General features: G+C 40.5%; 1 protein-coding gene across 1 annotated transcript in view; it reads left to right on the forward strand.

Moving 5' to 3' along the window:
• Positions 1–18,517, forward strand: part of GRPR (gastrin releasing peptide receptor) — a 278,270-nt gene that overhangs the window by 71,090 nt on the left and 188,663 nt on the right. The window contains exon 2 of the mRNA XM_082447338.1: positions 2,749–2,870. The gene's annotated coding sequence lies outside the window, so the exon portion shown is untranslated. The remainder of the gene's footprint in view (positions 1–2,748; positions 2,871–18,517) is intronic.

Raw genomic sequence — 18,517 nt, forward strand, 5'->3', positions numbered from 1 at the left:
ATCCACCACTGGAGAGATGAGATGGACAATGGTTTATTAGTCACCCATACTCACAGTCTGGGGCAGGAGGATCCCACGTGCCATGTAGGGCTACATGGGAGTTATACTCAGAAGCAGAGCGAACAACCAGGGGCTGTGAGAGGCAGGCTTCTGGTATCAAGAGGGTGAGGTGTACCCTGGCTTCTGTGGGAGGATGTGATTGGCTTGTTTGAATAGTTCTGAGGGCTGCAGGGAACTGTTCTTGGTCCCTGTGATAAGGAGAGTTGTTTGGCTAGAGGATCTTTGTGGCAGAGTAGGGAGAGGCACTTGCAATTAGGCTATTTGAGACCCTGCTGATTTCACCAGATGTCAAGGCAGTGCATAATATTAATTTTAGGCCTTCACCACAGGGTCTCTAGTTTTTAAAAGAAATCTAAGCAGGGCCAGTCTATCTCTTTCTGGCTCCTGGTTTGTCTCCTCAGTCTTAGTTTGGGAATAGACTCACCCAAGTAATTTTCTGTCTTTTCAGATTTTGTGTCACCACTTTCCTCTGTAAGCCTTCGGGGGTGGATTATGTCAAAGGTCCTTTGATTTTGTGCTTGCCCTAAATTTGAATGATTAAGCAATAACGATGAAACTGGATTGACTGTTTATACACTTAACTTTGAAGCTCTCTACCTCCTCTCTTAGGTTGGGTTCCCTAGAAGCAGAGCCTGAAGCAGGAAGTCGGGCGCATTGCGGGGAGTGCTCTTCAAGGAGAACCTGGGAGGGAGGGAGGGAAGCAGGAAAGGAAAGGGGTGGGGGGAGGTGAGCGAGGATACGCGCGGTCTTGCTTCCTTAAAGAGAGGCTCTGACATACAAACCACACCTTGGAGTTATCCCTGACTTGAGAGGAGGGGTCTCTTTTGTACCCGCATATCAGTCAGTCTTTGTCTGTGGGCCATGGGGTGGGGTAGCTTCCTGGAGGGCATGGCTACCATCAGTCCGGGGCAGTTCTGCAGAGACGGAGGCAGCTGGGGTAGCCCACATTCTCCCCTGCTAGGGGATGGGTGCTCTGGCCTTGTAAGTGGAATCTGGTCAAGGTACCAAGTGCATCTACTGCATATACTTCACCTACTCAACAACGCTAAGAGGCAGAAATTATAATCACTGTATTTTTCAGATGAGAAAACTGAGGCATAGAAAAAGCCTGGCTAAAGTGAAGTCAGTATTCCAGCCCAGACAGCCCGGTGCCCATTTTCAGAGCATTGCTGGGGAAACATGCCTAAGAATTCCAGAGTCTCTTCTAGCTCTTCATTTTATGCTTTTAATTTTATTCAATTCATGAAATATGCATTGATCACCAGTATTGTACAGAGTTGTCTCACGGGAGAGTTTAGCTGAAGGCCCCAGTTACACTGCATCCTTCTCCACTAGAGGCTTTGATGTTGAAAGACCCTTGGACCCATTTTGTCCAACACTTCAAATTATATAATTAACTTTGCATACTTTGTTAGATTCAACCTCAAACTGTCTGATGAATCTGTCCTTCTTAAATCATTCGTGTGAGTTATCTGCTCATAAAGTATGTCTTTTAATGAGGAAATCTGACAATGGCTCTTCATTTAAGTCAGTAATTAAGGATATCATGGATAGGAACATTGTTTCAGCTGCCAGTGTTTTACCATTTTATCCTTAAGCAAATAGCTTGGAAGAGAGAGGCAGATGACTAAAGATATCTCTGAATAAGACTAGACAGTTAGCCTTCCTGGGTTTTTGGTACAAAAGGGAAATGACTGTGAACCAGGTGTTCTCTGTGAAAGAGGGTGATCCTTCTTTTTAGGACTTTGCATCTTCGTTTAAAAAAAATGGGACAGGCTTCCATCAGCAGTGATCTCTGGGGAGGTGGGGAAGATTGCTAGGTAGGTTGAGTTTGAGCCATAAATTTTCAAAATTTTTATTTTATTTGTTTTAAAAATAGATAATACATCACATAGTTTAAAATTCAAAAGGGTATTATAGTAAAAAATCTCCTTCCCTTATTCTGCTGCTACCCACTTCCCTTTCCCAAAGGCAACTAGTGTTGTCAGTTTCTTGGTTATCTTTTCAGAGATGTTTTATGAATATTCAAGCAGGTACATGTAAATATTTGCTAAGATCTTTGAAAATTCAATGGTGAGTGTAGAAATAGGAAAACCCATGTATTAGTTTCCTAAGACTGCCGAAACAAATTACCAGAGACTTAAGACCAAAGAAATGTATTCTCTCACAGTTCTGGGGGCAAGAAATCCAAAATCAAGGTATCAGCAGGACCATTCTTTCTCTCAAGGCTCTTGGGAAGAATGTTTCTCTGCCACTGCCTAGCTTCTGGTGGTTTCTGGCAATTCTGGGCATTCTTTGTCTTGTGGGCACATCACTCCAATATCTGCCTCTTGTCACGTGGCATTCTCCCTGTGTGTCTCTGTGTCCAAATTTCCCTCTTACAAGGATACCAGCCACTGGATTAGGGCCCACCCTAACCTAGTATGACCTCATTTTAACTTGATTACATCTGCCAAGACCCTATTTCCAAATAAGGTCACATTCACAGGTACTGGGAGTTAGGACTTGAGCATATCTTTTTAGGGGACATAATTCTACATACTTCAATCCATAATGTTATAATTTCAAAGTTTAAAGCAGGCTTTGTAGAGAAGTAGAGTTCAGTTCACCTTTGGGATATGGAATGGAGTTGACAATTCTCTTGTTTGGGGGAAAGCAAATACCCAGATGGATCTTTCTCTTTTGTAGACATGAAGCAAAGACACACAACAATAAATGAAGATTTCTAAACCTCCAGTGACATCAAGAAACCAATCTGTTCCGGATGAAAATGAGAGAAGTTATCTGTGTAGTGAAAAGTGTTTACATCGGTGAGTTTTTTTCCCAACTTTTTTTTTGACTCCTACCTATAGTAAGAAATACGTTGCGACCCAGACGTGCAAATGTTTGAATATACATATATGAATAAATGTAACTGAAACAAAGTCTTGCTCCATGAAACAGCATGTACATTTGTTATTTGAAATGAATTTTAATCTTTTCTAGTCTGCCTTTTTTCATTAATTTTTTCTCAAGACCACTAATGGGTTGCCACCTGCAGTATGAATAACACTTTTTGGTGATATGTTCTTCCCTAGGAAGGGGTTTATAGATTTCAATGCCTGCATGTTATTGCTTGTTCTTATGGAGGTGTTTGTGCATGGCAGGAATAAAGTGGAGGGTTAATCTTTACCTCCCCAAGGAGGACTGAATGGCTGTGAAAGGGAAATGATGAGCTAATCACCTTGGCTCAACGTAGATTGGACTGTTGGTGCCGTACACGCATGTTACTCAAACTAGGACAAATGTACTAATGTTGGGCCTTTGTGTTCCAGTGTCTTCTTGGAGTCCTAAGACCAAGATTAGGGAGTGAGGGCTGTCAATCATTTTGGAAAATCCTGAAACTGAAACAGGATTGGGTGATGTGTTTAAGGGAGAAAGAAATGTCTCTGGAACCTCTCCTCCAGGGAGAAGAGGCAGCTCAAGGACGTTTCTGTTGATGGAGTGGAAAGGAGGTGGGAAAATGAAGAGTAAAGTTAACTCTTTCGAACAGTGGTGAGGCCAGGGCAGGGCAGAGGTGCTCTTCCGGGACTAGTTGTGAGCTATGTTATAGGTTGTTGTCATGGATGCAGTTGGTGCCCACGCACATCCCTTTTAAGGACTCCTGATGCCATATCCCTCAGCAACTATGGGTTTGCCTATTCATCCCTACCTCTTTATCTAGAGAATTTTTCTCAGCAGAATGGGAGTCTCCTCATCTGGGAGGTTATGCTACCCCATTCCCCAAGTGGCTATGGCCAACGACAGACTGACAGAGGGTACAGAAGGCTGGCCCCTTTGCCTTTGAGGTGGTACTATCCTCTGGTGCAGTTTGTACTCCAGAATTCCCTGTGGGATCAGGTTGAAGCTGAATTCCCAGTAAGACCCCATGATAACTTCACTCCTTCCCCTGCCTCATCCTGCTTCCCTCATTCCTCTGCTGTCTCCCAGAAGAAATCACGTGCCTAAGAATTCTCATCTCAGGTTCCAGTTCTAAGGAATCCAGCCTAAGATGGTTACTTCTGTGTTGTAACTTCCTCAACTAGTAGTTTTATCATTACTTATTATTTTTTCTTGTTACAACAAGCTTCAGCCTTGCATTTGCATTTCGCTTCGGAAATTAGGGAAGCTGATCAGGATCATGCTTTGGGTGAAGCAATACAAAGGAGTGATGCAGGAATGCAAGGGAAGTGACCAGCAGCAGGGTCATCAGTGGCCCCATGGGTGGAGGGAAGGAGTGGTTTCAAAGCAGGAGGGGACTGAGTCAGCCGGAAACAACCAAGGCAACTTCCTGGAAGTAGTAAACTTTCCCTTTTATTTGTGGAGAGGAGTCGAAGAAAGGCTGGATTTGTACTGACAAGTGAGATAGGACTTAAGTGGTTGTAATTTAGGGGCCAGGCGCAAACTGATCTCATCTTGTCTGTATGGGCTCTTGGCATATTCGTTTCCAAGTGCTGCTGAAACAAATGACCACGAACTCAGTGACTTAAAACACCACAAATTTATTATCTTATAGTTCTGGAGGTCAGAAGTCTGCAATGGGTTTTCAGGACTGCATTCCTTCTGAATGTTCTAGCACATAATCTGTTTCTTTGCCTTTTCTGGCTTCTAGAGGCCACCTGCATTCCTTGGCTCATGGCTTCTTCCTCTGTCTTCAAAGCCAGCAGTGTAGCATCTTTGAATCTCTCTCTCTCTGTTCCTCTGCTTGTGCTATCACATCTCCTTCTCTGACTCCTCTTGTGTCCCTTTTATAAGCATCCTTTTGAATACATTGGGCACACCCAGATAATCCAGGATAATCTCCCCACCTCAAGATCCTTAACTTAATGACATCTACAAAATCTCTTTTGCTACATGAGGTAACAACATTCACAGGTTCTCGATATTAGGTTATGGACATCTTTGGGGAAGGGCATTGTTCAGCCTACCACAGTTAGGGAAACCTGGACACAAAAATTATATTTTCTTTTCAACATTTGCTTCATGTTCAATGCCTGGAATCAATTTTGCTGAGCTAATGTCTGCACTTACTCCTCACTCTTTTAGCACAAGAGTTAGTCTGTGTCAGGGCTTGGAGCTGGACCAAGGTGGGCCCCTGCCTCCATTACTGGGGCCATGGGTCTGTGTCACACAGGGTCGGAGAATACAGGGGCTGCATGGTATGGCTGTGCCTATCCATGGACAAGGCTTTTTCCTGGGATGATTGGACAAGGACCGAACCATGAGTGGCATCTCCACTAGGTCCATCCAACACCGACTCTTTGACTAGATCTTTGGGAACTCACTAAAGCCAAAAAGGAAAGGATGAGATGATTCTTCTCTGGCCACTAAGAGTGTCTGTGTATATCTGGCTCATATTTCATCCACTAAGGAAGTGAGGGGATTTAGAGAAAGAATCATCACCAGTCCCACTCCAGCCTCACTCTCGGTCTTTTTCTCTCCCTTAGTTTGTCAGGTATTATACTTCTTCACAATTTTTCCAACATCAAAATCAGGAGCAGAGCTCTAGACATAGTCTGTAGTCCATGCACATGAATCCCAGAACTACTGTTTAGTAAGATGCTAAGATAAAGTGGCATATGCTTCTTTCTCCATTAAATAAAAATTCCTTTATAGACAGCAACTTGTGATTAATGTCAGTCAAGGGAGGAATAGTGTCAGTGGGTGCTGTCATTTGATGTCAGTAATTTTTCCTTTGTAATCCTCAGGTTGCCATGAAAGGTCATTGAGACTGAAGTTGGCTACCATTATTTTGCCCAGTAAAATGCATTTGACTGAAAATCTTCCTGTTTTCTGTCTTCGCATTGCTGTCCTGATATGAAAGAAATAATTTGACCCCTCAGCAAGGGATGCATGATGTCTTCCGCCCCTCAGACCTTGAGTTCATGCTTTTGAGTCTTCCCTTTCATTAATCTCCCAGGTCTTCTCTCCCTCTGCCTCTATCCTGTTCAGATTTTTCATCCACCATATTATGTAAATATGTTCTTCATTCTAGTGCTTCTTACCTGAACAGGAGCCTGGTCAACATGTGGATGGTTTGGTAAGAGCTAAAGCTGGAAAGCTAGGCTACTCTCCTTTTAAGATACTTGCAGTATCTGATTTTGAGTTGCTTGCCATCTAATTTCTAAAACCCACCAGCCATTTTCCCAGAATACTGGTTTGAGTCACATGATATTTATGACAATTCATTATTCCTAATATAATGCAGAAAAAGAGATCTTGATTAAAGGTCAAAATCACGCACACTTCCTAGTTACTTTTCACAATCCAAGATGTGGAACCATGAACTCGATGAATTCTGGGTATCATTGACATGCTTCAGAAAACCAAGTGGCTGCTTCATGGATATTTCTTCAGTCTTTAATATTTCTTGCTAGCCGACTGTGACAGTTTTGTACAAGGCAAGGATATCCTTTCTTAATATGTTTCCTTCGATCCCCAAGAATATAAATGGTTGTTGATTAGTGCTATGAAGCATACAGGATTCCATATCACTCTAACATGTTTCTGAGATTTGAGCTATTTATTTTGCCAGCTCAGTGTTTTCCCAATGCCAAGAAGAAATCTAACAAGACTGGAAACCCTGTGATATTCTTCACATGGGTATCGCTGTGGAAAGGACAGAATAGAACCCAACCTGTGGGGCTTACCTGGTGGCGCAGTGGTTGAGAATCCGCCTGCCAGTGCAGGGGACACGGATTCGAGCCCTGGTCCGGGAAGATCCACGTGCCGTGGAGCAACTAAGCCCACCTGCCACAACTACTGAGCCTGCACGCCACAACTTCTGAAGCCCCGCACACCTAGAGCCCGTGCTCCACGATGAGAGAAGCCACCGCAATGAGAAGCCCGCGCACCGCAACGAAGAGTAGCCCCCGCTCACCGCAACTGGAGAAAGCCCGCGCGCAGCAACGAAGACCCAATGCAGCCAAAAACAAATTAAAAAAAAAAAAAATTCCTTTAAAAAAAAAACCCAACCTGCAACCAACTAGTCTTAAGTAATAATAATAATAACAACGATAGTAAAGAAATAAAAGACGTTTGTTTATTTCAACAAAAAGCAATAATGTGCTGTTAGGGGAAATCATCTCAGAACTTGCCTAAAGTATACGGCAGGCATTTTAAAAATATTAGGCAGAGGGTTTTACAGGTACATGTGAATTGATTGAACTTTTATCTAGGGCAGTAATAAGTATGAGACAAATAGAAAATCCTTTCACCATTGAGAGCCATTGACCTAAGGGAAACATTTTTATTGACAACCCACAAATAAAAATGCAATGTTATAAGTTTCTTTAAAAAAAAAACAACTAGTTAAGTGTATTATTCAAAAGCTTTTTAAAAATTTTAAACATTTTATTATGAAAATTTCAATCATACACATACTTAGTAAGAACAGTATAATAAATTCCCATATTCCATCACCCAGTGTCAATAATTATCATTTTAACAATGTTTCAACTTTTTTCAAAAATAAGAACTACTTGAGTCATATCCTATTCAGTTTCTTGCCTAGTCATTTCTATTCCTTATGGACTTCAAGACATCTCATGTTAATTTCAATAGATTTTCTTATCTCTTACTTCCCTGAGAAGATAGGCTATTCAGTTTGAGATCTGCCATTTTCCCTTCTCTGCACTTCAAAAGGTCTCAGAATTCTGTTCTATTTCCCCCATCCTCTCCTCCTATTTCCTCAGAGCAATAGCATTTCTCCATGTGAAGTTAAACCTCCATCTGAGTATTTAGTCACAACTGTCTCCTCCAGAATCTTGTCCTGTTAATTTTCTCTCCCCCATTTTCTATCTTTAGTCTTCCTCTTGGCTCCATTATCTCTGCCAGTAAACATGCTCATATCTTCTCCAAACTCAAAAGGCAGAACTACTGGGAACATCTTTTGAACTGTCTTTCTGCCCAAACTGACTCTGACTCAAGCCTTCCCTTTTGTGGTTATTCTTTTTCCACCTAGACTTGAAATCTGGGAAAATCCTTGATTTCTTCCTCTTGTTCTTCCTCCAGCCAGGCTTCAAGAATCTGTATTTTTTCATCGACTTTGCATCTGCCCCAGAGTAAGAGGCTGTATTTTCTGAAGATGGTCACAAAAATGTCTCCCATCCCACATGCTCTTCTTCAGTGTGACCTTGACACTCCTGCTATTGGGTGGTAGGGTCTATGTCCCTTCCCCTTGATCTGGGTGAAACTTTGTGACTGCCTTGACCATTAAAATATGGCAAAAGTGACACTATGTGACTTCTGGGATAGGTCATAAACATGCCATGCACGTCCCTCTTGCTCTGTTAGAGCCCAGCCATCATGCTGTTAGGAAGCTCTAACTAGCTCACATGGAGAGACCACATGGAGAAGCCATATATAAGTGTTTCAGCCAATAGCCAGCCTCAACCACCAGACAGGTGAATGAGGAAGGCTTCAAGGTGACTGTGGCCACCAGCCATTGTCAAAACTTCCCAGCCGAGGTCCCAGAAATTGTAGAGCAGAGACAAGCCATCCCTATAATGCAGTGTTCAAATTCCTGACTTAGAGAATCTGTGAACATAATAAATTTATGCAAGTTTTTGGTTGATTTGTCACGCAGGCATAGCCCTGGAATACCCAGCCTCCCCTTCCTCACTGTGCTCGCTCTAATTCACAGCCACATCCTCTTGGCCTGATTTCTGGACTAGGCTTTTCTGTCACATTTTTAATTTGCTTCCAAACACTGGGGAATAGGCAGGGCATATTACAACAACCATTTTGCAGGTAAGGAACTGAGATTTAAGTAAAGGGAGGTTAAAATGACTCTCAAAGTAACTTGTAGAACGGGAACTAGAACTATGAAAGGGGACTTACTCTAGATTGTAGAGTTTCTCAAGCACATTTTCCCACAGAATCCTTTCTGAAAACATCTGTCAGCATTTGAAGGACACTGGTTTCCCAAGGAACATAGTTTGGGAAATACCCTTCTAGTCCAATTTCCTCTTTTTGTAGATCAAGCTTAGGAGATTTCTTTTCCAAGAGATAAAGAAAAGATACAAAAGGGACAGGAACTGGAGTGCAAAGTTGTTCTGCCAAGTCTTTATAGCTTGCTGTGTGTGGTGAGGTTTTTTTGGTGTGCTTGTGCCTTTATAGTATTTCTATCAGCCTGGCTCTAGGTGTCCCAGGTGAGAGAGGAAAAGATGTATTTGGATGTGTCAATGCCTTTTAGTCAAAGACCACTGTAAGCACACTTGATTAAATAAATTGGGTTTATTACTCATTGCAGGGAATCATGGGGTCCCTCAGTAAGAGGGTGTTAGAACATATTATAAGATTTGGGCTCCAGTGGGGTGAGTGAGAGGAGAATCTAAGGAAGCAGGAGTTTGGTCTAGATGGGTTGCTGTCAGAAAGTGAGGATAGTGCTATGACTGGGTATTCTGTGGGTGTCACAGTGACCTTGTTTTTGTTTGTGCTTAAGATTATGAAGTGGTCTTGTTTCATTTCATTTTATCATGATCTCAGAGTAACCTTGTCTGAGGCTGATATTCTGTGATTTTATCTTCTACAGGAGAACAAAAATGTCCTGGCTGTGAATGTCAAACGAGCTTGTAAAAATATTGAGGTCTAGTTGTGAACATCAGATTAGTTTTGGATATCAGAGGTTGCCTTTTTCTTTTTCACAGGTCATTATTCTTAATCATTTTAGGTATTAAAGAGCAAAGCAGATCTCTTTGTCTGGGGCCAAGACTCATCCAAGGGAACCTGACCTTGTTTGGGATGGGGTCTTTACTGCTAGGTCATAGGAGACAATTAAAGCAAAGAAACCTCACAAGCAGATGGCCAAGAGACTCAGTGAGTGGTATCAGATTCTTATTGCATATAATCTTCAATAGAATAAAAGAGATTGTTTAAAAAAAACCCCAACAACCCTTATAACCAATGTCTGTTAGAACTTTGAACCTTTCAATCACTGCTTTATTAGAAGGAACATCCTCCTGATTTGAGCCAAGAACACTCAAGAGGCACGCTCACTGAGTTGCATGAGAATGGAGAGATAACATTTGTGAACTCAAAACCCGGCTCATAAAGCAACACTTGCCCATTTCACTGGTTAGCGTTAGATTTAGGACTAGAACTCAGGCCCCTGACCCCCAGTTCAGTGCTATTAAATTCCCAGTGCCTCGCCCATGTACGTAGGAGTTGACACTATTCACAACGACATCTAGAGCCAATTGTTTTTGTCCCTTTATGGCCCTTAATAGGTATGTTTTCCATGGAAACGGTTAATAACATTTTTAATAGTTACTTCAGAACTCATAAGATCTGATCATCATTTCTGTATTTGATGATACACCCCAGTGTTTTTGAGGGATAATGACTGCGCAAGAAAAGTGAGCATTTTCTCTTTACAGCAGTGTAGCTCATAATTAATTGATCATCATCTCCTATTAGTGAGATATCTTTGATCCTGCTAATTGAAAACAAGACTATTTTCCTAAGCACAGAATAAAAGCAATATTAAACTGTTTAGTCTCTGTCTGCTTAAGGGCCAAACATTAGTTAAGTGAGTTTATAGGAACAATTAATCAAAAAGTTTAAACAACTGATTTTTTTTTTTTTTAATGATTTGCTGGCCACACTGGCTGAGGAGCTCTCTTACTTAACAGAATGGCTTTCCCAATATCAGACAAGTAATTTTAGTGAGGTTGAGGGAGCAGAAAAGGAAGGGGACCAGAAGATAGAATGAACATATCATCATCATCACCATCACCATCATCATCATCATCATCATCATCATAACGTAAGCATGATGTTTGCACATAGTTATTACTACTTAGAAGTCCTGTGAAGTGTAATTTTTATTCACACTTTATAGATAAGGACATCAGGGCTACAAGATGTTACAAAATTCATCCAGTGTAAATGGTATAACCAAGATGTAAATGCACATTTTTAGACTCTAAATCCTATTCTGGGTCCAGCACTCTTTTTGCTATATCATTTGGCCTCATAATCTGATTAATGTCAAAAGAAAATATGAGCAATGCTAGAATATAAACAGGTGAGGAGGCAAATGCCCAGAATCAGTATAACTTGCCATCACAGCTCTGGATAGGATTGTTACACTTTTGGTGGAAAGACAATGTAGCTTGTAGAGTTGAGAGATTGGTAAAATGTTCTTTGAGTTGAGTGACTGGATATTGTGAACCAGTACTTAATGAATAGTTATTATTTTGAACTCTACAAATTTCCTGTAGGAGTGCGTACAACTATGGGGTACTTAAGTAGTTTTAGAAACAAAGAATCCATGTGTTTCTCAAATTATTTCTTTTCCTCCTGCAATTCTACATTTCTTTATCCTGCTTAGTAGCAGCAAAAGGTATTATACAAGAGAACAACTTGTTATGATGTCATAGAGACGTGATCTACTGTGTAAAGGATGCTTCTGGGCTTTGTATTTTTATAAATTTATAGTCTAGGCATCAACTTAGAGCCAACAGAATGAACATACCTAAATTAAGGGTCAGCAAACTTTTTCTGTAAAGAGCCAGATAGTAAATATTTTAGGCTTTGTGAGTCACATGGTCTTTTTAGCAGCTTCTCAGCTCAGCTGTTGTGGAGCTCAAGCAGTCATAAGCAATGCAGAAACAAACAGGCATGGCTGTGTTCCACTAAAACTTTATTAATGAAATTCAAATTCCATTTAGTTTTCACACTTCATGAAGTATTATTCTTCTTTTGATTTTCTTTTCAACCGTTAAAAAATTGTAAAAACCTACTCTTCACTCAAAGTTCGTACGAAAACATATAGCTGGCTGGACTTGGCTCGTGGGCCACAGTTTGTAGACTCCTGGCCTCATTAGCACAGTAGGGACTTTAAGGGATTTGTACTGGATGAAAAAGATGTGGGCTTGATTGGGAGGAGGACGTTAAGACAAGAACATATGTGACTTCAGGCTTAGAGGGGACAGGGGTGACAGCTCTTCTTCAGAGTGGGCCAGCACCTCTTCCCCGCCTCTGTCGTGAGCGATGCCTGTTGCCTTGCAGAATTGTTGTTCTGAACAGATTCACCCAAAATGACTCACCGGCCTGAACAAAGCTGGGGAAGATTTTCTGCCTTTTATTCAAACGGAGTTTGGCCCACCTGCGCCTCTTAAATTAAGATTTCCAGAGCTCGGGTCTTTAAGCCTCTTAACATGGTTTACTTCTTACACCTTTTATCAGCATAGAAGAAGAGCTGCTTTTCTCATCTTTTCTTGTAAAACCCTATTCCAAATGTATAAGGTACTTTATTCACATGATGCTTCATGGCTGTTTCCAGGCCTCTGATCACAGAAGCACAGAAAGTTATAGAAAATTTAAATGGCACCCTGTTAAGTGTTGTGGGCAGCATTTGACAAGACATAGATAATCTGGAGTTTCAGAGATCTGATTTGAATTTCTTGACTGCATCCCTCCCTGCTTTTTTTTTTAATTGAGGAATAAATTATATATAGGAAAATTCGTTCTTTTTGGTATACAGGTCTATGAAATTTGACAAATGCATATACCCACTGTGACATATCTGTTTTGTAACTATCATGACAAACAAGATATAGAATGTTTCCATTAACCCCCAAAATTTCCCGGGGCGCCTTTGTAATTATCCTCTCCCCTAACTCCAGCCTCTGATAAACACTGATCTAGTCTCTACCTTTCCCAGGATGTCACGTAAATGGAATCATATAGGATGTAGCCTTTGGTCTGGCTTCTTTCATCTGGCACAGTGCATTTGAGATTCATCTGTGTTGTTGCCTGTATCAGTAGTTTGTTCCATTTTATTGCTAAGATTTCATTATATATGTGTACCAGTTTGTTTCTATATTCTCCAATGGAAGATATTTGAGTTGTTCTTGTTTTTCAATTTTGACCATTCTGATAGGTATACAGTAGTATCTCATTATGGTTTAATTCGCATATTCAAATGACTAACAACGTTGAGCATCTTTTCATATGTTTATTTGCCACCCACGTGTCTTCTTTGGTGAAGTGTCTGTTCAAATTCTTGGCACATTTTTAATTGAGTTGTTTGTTTTCTTGCTATTGAGTTTTGAGAGTTTTTGTTTTTTTTTTAATACTCTGGGGACAAGTCCTTTATCAGATAGTTATGTGTTCTAGAAATATTTTCTCCCAATCTGTGGCTTTTCATTTTCTTAACAGTATCTTTTGCAAAGCAAAATAATTTAATTTTGATGACGTTCAATGACACCCCAGTAGCAAGAAGCACACATAGTACCCAAATCTATTCTTCAATAAAAGGAACCAGGATTCCTTAGAAATATGTCTGACTCCAGGACTAGGGCAGGGAAGATACAGGAAGAGCCGAAACATCTTGTGGTGTCAGAAAATAAAAGTGCTGAAAAATCATGGGGATGTGTTGAAAGGACAGGAGAGTCAACTTGAAGGAACTCTCCATGGCCAAATCTGGGAAAATATGAGCAATAAAACAAATAATGATAGTAATGGATTATAACCTATAGAATAAGATAAATATCCATGAATTCATACTGATATAAATAAATAATTGGGTAAAAAAACAAATGAAAGAGGCAGAAAAGTTCTGTTTTCGGTAGAAGTTCAATAATAAATATAGGGACTTCCTTGGTTGTGCAGTGGTTGAGAATCTGCCTGCTAACGCAGGGGACATGGGTTCGAGCCCTGGTCCAGGAAGATCCCACATGCCGCAGAGCAACTAAGCCCGTGTGCTGCAACTGCTGAGCCCATGTGCCACAACTACTGAAGCCCGCACGCTTAGAGCCCATGCACCACAACGAAGGGTAGCCCCTGCTCCCCACAACTAGAGAAAGCTGGCACACAGCAATGAAGACCCAATGCAGCCAAAAATAAATACATAAATAAATTTTTTAAAATAAATAAATATAGAAAGAATGATGTAAATAGAAAATCACCATTTGGCAAAAGCTACGCAAATAATTGTTTTAGGCAAGAATTATTAATGGCTGTTAAAATTAGTGGATGAAAGTTTGAGCAGAGATAAGATATTTGCATAGTTTCAATGTATCTCCCCCAAATATTTAGTAATTACAAAGGGAAAAATAGTAGCTTTACAGTGGAGAAACATGGCAGATACTACCTTAACCAAGTTAACCTCATTGGTAATGGGGTTAATTGACATCATGTGCCTCCTGATATGATGCACTGAGAAGGGTATAGCATCATGTCTATGATTTTCTTGCCAAAAATGCATAACCTGAATTTAAACATGAAGAGCCATCATTCAAACTCAAATTAAGGAACATTACATAATATAACTGGCCAGTCCTTTCCAAAGGTGTCAAAATCATGAAAGACAAAGAAAGATTGGCAAACCATCTCAGACTGGAGAAGACTAAGGAGTCATAACAACCAAATGTAAGGCAGGATCCTGGCCCAGAAAAAGGACATTAGTGGGACAACAACAATACAATGAAATCTGAAGAAAGTCTGTGGTTTAGTTAATGGTATTGTACCAATGTTAATTTCTTAGTTTTGACAAATGTACCACAGTTAAGTAAGATGTAGTATTAGGGGAACTGGATGAAAGGTATATGCGGACTCTCTATTATCTTGGCAACTTTCTGTAAATCTAGAATTATTTAAAAATTAAAAAAAAAAACAAAACACCAGTGGAAAAGTAAGCCAAAATCTTTAAAGCAGTCACATGTAGGAGTAAGGAAGAAACCAAGTAGAAGAGATAGGGATAGGAATTGGGCTTTCTGATTTAATATGTTTTGCAGATTTGACTTTGGAATCATGTAAACACTTTACATAACTCTAAACAAAATTAAATTTAAAAGCATTTCCTAAAAATCAAAAACAAAATGAAACCAACAAATCTAAAGGTATAGTAAGTTAGCGGCAAAAGTACAGAGGGAAGAAATATTTCACATGACTTTAAACCACAGTAATTTGACTATATATTCCTAGTGAGATATACCCTATGGAAAAAAAAGCTGAAAAACTCAGTTGTAGCTCACGGGCCAGAGCTGGGTCATATAGCAACCCAAAGCTGCAAGGGAATATGGGAAGGCATTTGACTTTCCACTCTCTGTAGTGTAAGGCAGCAAGGGAGAATGGGGCTGGGGACGGCTTCGGGATAGCCAGTCAGCAGTAGCAGCCATTGATCGCTATCTGCTGGGGCCACCGCCTCTCTGTTTCCACTTACCTTGGATTGGGGTAATAAAATCTTTTCCTGATAGCAGATAAAATGGTAGCGGGCAGCAATCCTTCTGCCTCAAGTATTCTGCCAACTTACTGAGGTCGGGGTTGCTGCCTTGACAGAGTTGAGCAGCAAATCTGGAACCATCTCTTCTCTGGCCAATGGAAGAGAAATTCCAAGTTTATCAGTGGTAACTACTGTCATCTCCAGGCTAACAGTGGAGCACTGCTTCCATCACTTATTTTTATGCTGAAGAAAATGGTAACCATGCTCAGAGACTCTTACATTCCATAACAAGACTTGTGATTTTAAAAGAAAGAGTAATGGAAGCCTAAAGTCTGGAAAGATGCACGATGTGTAAATTCAGCCATCATTATGCAAATGGATATACACATAATAAATCCAGAGATGGCTGACTATATTTTAGAAATATTATAGGCCAATTATTTTGACAGCCTGCAGGAGGTAGGTAAATTGTGAAATATATGTTACAGTATACAGAGTAGCTTGTTAACAAGATGTCTTTTGCTGGAAAATATTTTAGCAGAGAAACCATCCATCAGCACATTTCCAGCTTTGTTCTCCTCCTTTGACTTCACAGATATATTTAGTATCATGAAAAAAAAAGAAAGGGAAGAAGCCTTGTGTGTTTGGGTAGAGGCTTGTGGTAGTTTCATAAACCTTGTCTCATTTGAAACTTACAATAAGTCAGTGAAATATTTGAACCAAAGCTCATTTTCCCATTTTATAGATAAATAAGCTGAGGTTCTTGGAGTTTTCATGATTTGCTTAAGGTCAGGTAGGAGGCAAATTTGGACTGGAACTCTATATCCGATTAGAGTCTTTTGCACTGTAACACTTCCCCCTTCTTTCACTCTCTTCACTGCAGATTGAGCTAGTTTGGGATACTCTGGTGCCTTCAGATGAGTGACCAAGGGCACACGGGGGCTCCAAGATTATTGGTTGCATGTCCACAGGCCAAGTGTAATGCTAAAAATAAAAGGTGCATTTTTAGCTAATGTCTGGGTTAAAAAAACATTAAGTGAGCAACAACCAGATCTCCCAAGGCCTCTGCTATCACTACCAGTGTTTCACCAGGTGGCTGAGGGGACAGCATTTCTTATTCAAAAATGCATGTTAATGGCAAAGTGTCAGAGTGTCAGTGTATGAGAGTGTCAGATTACTGATTTGTTGGGTAATCAATCACTTCTCCTGTCTGGGCCTCAGAGTAGATTATTTCTCGGGCTCCTACATAGTTCTACTATTCTGTAATTTTTTGCATGGACTTGCAGTGCGGAAGAGAAAGTTCTAAACCAGGGGAATGTTAAGAGGCCAGCTGTTATGCCATAGATTTCTTTCTGGACATTTGGACCTACAGAGTTTAAGGACTGGCAAGAGAATTCTCAACTCTTAGAAATTGCAAAGTGCAGAAAAGTTGAATTAATGAAGATAACAGCCTCGTTAGGAATTTTAAATGATGCACTTAGTGCTTTCTCTGTTAGCCTCTCAGAAGTGTCATAAGTGGTTTTATGAGAGCAAAGAATGACATGGCGAAATCTGCTACCTAAGGACAAAGCTGGGTGTGGGTAGAATGATACTCTGGCAGACATGGTAGCCTGATGGCAGTGGTTCTCAGTTCTGGCCACATCTCAGAATCGCTTGGGGGACTTTTTAATATTTGTAATTGAGGTTTAAAACAAACAAGTAAATGGACACACAGAGCAAAAATCTTAAGTGTACAACATAAGGAATTTTATATATGCATCCACTTGTGTTATCATTACGCAGGTCGAGATATATAGATCATTCCCAACACCTCAGAAGAACTCCTCTCATTCAGTGCCCTGCTCCGAGGATTACCACTCTTCTGTCCTCATCACCATAGATGAGTCCTGCCTGTTTTTGAATTTAATGTAAATAGAATCATATAGTAGATACTCCTGTATCTGGCTTCTTTCACTTATTTCATTATGAGTGAGATTCATCCATGCTGTTGTGTGTATCAGATGTTTGCTCTTTTCCATTGCTGTGTAGTATTCCACGGCATGAATCTACTACATTTTATTTGCCCATTCTGCTATAAAGTTGGCCCTCCATATCCGCAGGTTCCGCATCCACGGATTCAACTGACCACGGATCGAAAATATTTTTTAAAAAAATTCCAGGAAGTTCCAAAAAGCAAAACTTGAGTTTGCTGTGTGCCATCAATTATTTGCATAGCATTTACATTGTATTAGGTATTATAAGAAATCTAGAGCTGATTTAAAGTGTACAGGAGGATGTGCATAGGCTATATGCACATGCTACCCCATTTTATATGATGGACTTAAACATCTGCAGAATTTGATATCTGCAGGGGGTCCTGGAACCAATCTTCTGCAGTACTGAGGGGCATTTAGGTTGCTTCCAATTTTTGTGTTACTTTGAATGAAGCTGCTATGAACATTCTCACGCATGCCTTCTGGTGGACATGAGTACTCATTTCAGTTGAGTGTATACCCAGGAGTGGATTTTCTGCATGTTAGGGCAGATATATGTTTACTGTATAGTAAACTGGTAAACAGTACTCCAAAGTGGTTGTTCCCTGATTAATTACCTCAGAATCTCTGAGAGTGGAACCCTATCTGAATGATAGGTATCATTCAGAATCTTGCTTGGTGGTTCTGATGCCCAGTGAGAATGAGGGTCTCTGCGGCCCAGCCTTAATGCCCAGGCATGTATCTTTGTGATCATCTCAGCCCAAAAGAGACAATCCATTTATTGTCCAAAATAGGGAAATCATTCCTTGTCTGTAGATCTGAGAAGGAGTGGAGATTTGTTCTCTGGGGTTTGCCACCTAGTTCTTTTCTTTTGCTATACTCATCTGAGATCACATTAACTGCCTTACTCCTCCCCAAATCCCTGAACACAGGAATGGATTTGTCCTATGCATCAGGAAATATGAAGTGTGAGGTTGGGCCATAGAGCTCTTTCAGGGCTCCTGACAGCATCCTACCACATGAGTAACCACAATCTTACTTCTCACGCTGCAGAAATTCACCTCCTTTTAGCATTTCTCTACCTAATTTTGCCGAGAGACTGTCATTCTCTTTTTTATCTGTCAGTGTTTAGAATTGACTTTGCTTAAAAGAAATTTTACAAGCAACATGGCCCGTTTACTTGTGGTTCATCTGAATTAATAAGAACAGCTAATATTTATTTACCAGTTACTACGGGCAAGGCACCCTGCTATGTGCTATGAATGAATTTTCTCTCAAAATAAGCCAACAAGCT

This window comes from Balaenoptera physalus, assembly GCF_965194825.1.
Source record: "Balaenoptera physalus genome assembly, chromosome: X".
NCBI lineage: Eukaryota > Metazoa > Chordata > Mammalia > Artiodactyla > Balaenopteridae > Balaenoptera > Balaenoptera physalus.